The sequence below is a fragment of the Octopus bimaculoides genome, chromosome 2 (assembly GCF_001194135.2).
Source record: "Octopus bimaculoides isolate UCB-OBI-ISO-001 chromosome 2, ASM119413v2, whole genome shotgun sequence".
Classification (NCBI taxonomy): Eukaryota; Metazoa; Mollusca; class Cephalopoda; order Octopoda; family Octopodidae; genus Octopus; species Octopus bimaculoides.
The window spans coordinates 25,837,706-25,843,079 of NC_068982.1; positions in this window are offsets into that span (position 1 = coordinate 25,837,706).

Genomic DNA, 5,374 nt, shown 5'->3' on the forward strand with positions numbered 1-5,374 from the left:
TATACATATACATATATATATATATATATAAATACATATATATTTATATATATAAAATCAATTCCAAGTGGGATTACGGTATAGCTATTTTAGTCAGCAGGAAAGTGGAATATTCAGATCTATATGAGTTTAAACGCACACACACACACATACACACGACTATGTGTATGTATGTGAGAGAGAAAAAGAGAGAAAAAGAGAGGGAGAGCAAGCGAGTGTATATACAAGTGTGTGTGTGTGTGTGCGTGTGTGTTTGTGTGTGTGTACGCATGTGTGTGTGTATGTATGTGTGTGTGTGTGTGTGCATATACATATGCATGTATTATATTTGTTTATATGTGTGCGTGTATATATAGATATATCTAGCTTCACTTTGGATCGCGTCCAGCAGATCGACCTTATTTGAATATAGTGAAGTGGACAAAAGGGACGTACGTTCAGCACACTTGACAGAGCAAAACCTCAAACTGTTTATGGGTGAGACATGTTATGAACTCTACCGTAGGAAAATCAGAAAACTATCAAAATCAGCTTCGAGTATTAAAAGGACAATAGTTGACGGCATCAAATACACACGGTGATTTAGAGGGTACAACATCTGAGGGTACAACGTTAAGGACATCTCCTTTCGAAAATTCCTATATAGTAATAGTATGTAATGTACCAGCAAAACAGGGGCGTAGAAATGAGATGTTTGAAAGGAAAAGTGGTTAAAAGACACGAAGAAAATTCCATCGAGTTGTAAGATCTATGGAGGCCACCGAAGATATACATCATACATGTACATATATGTGCATGTATGCGTTTGTCTGCATCAACTTATATGTGTGTATATAGATGTGTGTATATATATATATATATATATATATATATATGTATGTATGTATGTATGTATGTATGTATATACAGAGGTTGGACAAATTTCTTTTAATAAAGGGTAGGACCACCTTTGGCAGTAAGCACAGCTTGAATTCTACGAGAAATGGACTCGTACAAGATTTGAATTATTTCCAAACGAATCTTTGTCCATTCTTCAGCTAAAACAGTCTCCAGTTCTTGTAGTGATGATGGTGGAAGATATCGACTCCTTACCTGTTTTTCTAAAGTACACCGTAAATGTTCAATAATATTGATATCTTGGGACTGTGGTGGCCAGATAAGATGTTCGACTTCACTAGAATGTTCCTCGTGCCATTCAGTAACAATTTTAGCTGTGTGAATTGGTGCATTATCATCCTGAAAGATTGCGTTTCCTTCCGGAAACAATTCTGTAAGCATAGGATGAATTTGATCAGATAAAATGCTTAAATAGTCTTGAATATTAATTCTGCCATGAAGGGAAACCATTGGGACGGCGGATTTCCAAGATAGAGCCCCCCCCCCTCCCAGATCATCACAGATGTTCCTCCATGTTTAACAGTTGCAAGAAGGCAGTCTGGGTCAAATGCTTCTTTTGGCTGTTTTCACACGTATACTCGGCTGGTGGTCGGAAATATGGTACAGGATGACTCGTCTGAAAATATAAAATTCTTCCACTGCTCTAGGGACCAATTTTGTACGTTTTTACTCCACTCTAAACGCTTTGCAACGTTTGTTTTTGAAAATAGTGGTTTTCCGATTGCAGCCCTCCCGTGAAATCCGGCTTTGTGCAGCTTCCGGCGAACAGTTTTTGTGGAAACTGGGTTCTCGAGGTGGTCATTAAGCTCTGTAGTAATTTTGGGAGCTGTACTTTTGTGATCCTTTCTAACAATTCACGTAAGAGTCCGACGGTCTCTATCTGAAAGTTTTGGTTTTCTTCCGGAGTTTTGTTTCGACGAAGAGGTTTTTCCCTCTTTCTCAAAGTCTGTCATTACTTTCGAGACAGGACTTCTTGATACACCAAACATTTCGACTGTTTTCGTTACGCTAGCGCCTGCCATGCGAGCACCAGTAATTTGACTTCTTTAAAAGTCCAATAGATCTGTCATTTTAATGAATTTAATTATCTTTTTCTGATGATATCTGGAAAGAAACACCAATTTTAGCAAAACATATCAAGCAACACTAATAATAAATCAAAAACGTAAAAAAAACAAGCTTTTGACGGTTTTATAGATATTTCAAAATTATGATGCTATGATGCTAAGTGTTTCCATTATTGTGTCCAACCCCTGTATATGCATACATATACATACTCATATACATACACAACACACACATATATATGCACACACATACACACACATACACACACGCATATATATATATATGTACTTGTACACGCTAATATTGAATAGTGATAATAAGTGCTCAACGCTGCATTGGTGGGTAAATATTCTTTATATGTCGGTTAATAAGGCAATCAATGGTTTCATGCGAAGAGATCATCACAATTGTTCAAGTGTGCCACATGAAAGTGTTGGTTCTCGTCTTCATTTTTGATGAGAATACACCCATACAAAATGGAGACGAGTATAAATACATCCATGTACTACACTTGGACAATTGTGAAGATCTTTTCACTTGAAACTATTGGTTGACTTTTTAACCCAATTTTTTTTTTTTTTTTATAAATATTCACTTTACACAATTTTATGTGGTTCACTGTGGTCGCCAGTAGAGAAATGGAATTACTCGGTTTTCTTGTTCTGTTATATCTTTTATGTTCTGTTATATCTTTTATTCTTCTATGTCGGTTTGTTTGTTTTTGTTTATGAGTATCCCTACTGGTATTCTTTTCGTCATATTGTTTTTGTTAAGGCGTTCTTTGTGGCTGTTTATTTCATTGAACAGTTTTATAAAGTTGTTTGGTTACGTTTTCCTTGTTAGAGTATTTTGGGGGATATTTCCATTTTACTGTTAAACTTGCATATTATTCTTTTTATGCCATTTTATTGTTGCTTTTCTATAAACGTATTTCTCAGAGACTATTAATTGCTGCTTTTGGATTTTTTCTTCGTTTTGTCGAGAGTTTTGCCTCTCTTTTACATTCTCTTGTTTTCCAATAAAATTAGTTGGTTTTTTTTCTTACATTCGGTTGATTGCGCATATTTCCTGTTTATCAAATTCATTGTGTTCCAGTTGATAACTAGTTGTTTGAGATGTTTATTGGAAAGATTTTTTTTTTCAGTTCATTGATCATGTAACCTGTTCTTGGCTAAAAGAGATAATTTAAGTGTCTCTCGTCGAGTAATTTTTTCTTCTTCTTTTGCTTAATGGCTATAAACGGAATTTTGTCAATGAATATATACTAGTACTTACATATATTTATGTGTGTGTAATGGATTGCATACATAGTTTGCATTGGTTCTTTAGTGCACAAGTCTTCTAATCGTTTATAAGTACATAGGTACGCATGTTATACGCCTACTAGTTAATGTAATTCAATGCAATTCGTGATTTCAGTTTGCTCGCTATGCATATCGTTTTGGTGGAGTGTGGTATTTCTACTATTCTGCTGGCAATGGCAATACGCTTTTTCATTACCCATAACCGTTGTTGCGACATCCTTGTTTGACTACCCTACTTGGAATTCAGGTGACTTTTTTGAAGATGATTTTATTTAGTATCATCAATGTGTATGATCTCATTTCTACGGTTTTACAAGTTGATACGTTATGCGAATATGTATTTTGTTCTGTAAGATACATGGATCATACGGTACTATATGGTCTATTATTTCCTACTTTATGTCTGAGTTGATGTTATTTTCCTCTAAATCTCTGACATGTATTCCTTCTGTTAATTCTGAACGAGTTCATTGGTGTGTATGTTGTGTTATTGAAAGCTCTGGTGATTGCACAAACGCAGATTTTCCCATCTGTCCTTCTTGCAATGATATTGTTTTATAGACTTCATCATTTTAGTCAGTTTCCACTTAATAAGGCTGGCTTTTGGTCAGTTGCAGATACCTTCTTTTCGGTTATATAACATGCGTTCTTTGATACAGTGTTATCTATCTTGTGCATAACATTTTTAGCAGGTTTTTATCAGTTCTACCATCCAACTCACATTCAAATTTGAGGGAGATTCTAAGTAGTAGGCTCACCAGCTAGAAATAGCGAGAGATTATCCCTAAACTCCAACCCTACCATCTTTAATGAAAGAGGCCAAACCGGCTCATGTGATACTAAATGCACTGCAGTTGAAATATGAGATTGCCATGGTTAATACCTTTGATAAAATACTGATCAACCAGGACTGGCAGAGGGCTAAAGAATAATAATAACATGATAAATATAATTCGATCAGTTGCACTGCACTCCTCAATGAAAGTAACATAGAAATATATTTATGGTAAATTATATAAATGAAATCTATAAGTCACGGGGAAGGTTAAATAATAACAAAACTTGCCTCGAGTCGTTTTCCTTACTTGCTACACTGCTTAAATCAATATCAGTCCTTGTGATAACGTTTCCTCTTTCTAACATTAGTATTTACTTCTGTTTTCCTTATTTCAATTTTTGGCTTTATCTTTTACACTTCTATGGTTGAATAAAAGTCGATTTAATCAAGTTTGAGCACTGATCTCCCTACTCATTTAAAATGTGTAGTATTTTGTTAAAGTAACAAATATGTATTCGGCGTTTTAACTATATAAGTTAGGTTTGTAAAGCTAGGTCTATAAGATATAGCCGTTGTTATTAAGAACTAGATGATATGAAATTGACAAAACGATTGATCAAAAAACCTCTGCAACTATCCAGTATATTTAGTATCTTTTAACTTATTTCAATACGCTCTTCCTCCTCGAAGATCGTAAAAAATTTCAATGGTATTTTTACAAGCCACGCAGAACTTCTTTGACGCAATGTCTACGTAAGTACAACTATGCTCTCGTTTATAAAACTTGAACATATGATTAAAAATCATATAACTGAAAATCATAAACTGAAATATTCAAAAATACTGCGGAAATAATAGAGCTCCATCTCTTATTTTTATTTTCATTCACTACATACTTCTTTGTTTCCACAGTCAATATACTTTTTCATTCTTTATTTTAGTTTATTTTGTAATATCAGCAACATCAGGAAGCTGACTTAGTCGTGTAAGAATATCTTTTTGATTCTCTGTTTAGCTTTATATTTGATTTAAACGGTTGTGTGAAACTTGTTTCTCCACCTGCTGCTTTTAATACCGTATACGCCCCATCGTACTATTGTATACAATAGTAAATAATTGATAACTTGTATTGAGACATCAATACCATAAAATATTTTTGTTAAAATTAATGTTTTGGCAGCCAAATAAAATATCCCTCTCTCCCTCTCTCCCACTCTCCCTCTACATACACACAAACACATACATGCACACTCACACACACATACACACATACACACACATATACATACACACATACACACACACACACACATACATATGTATATAT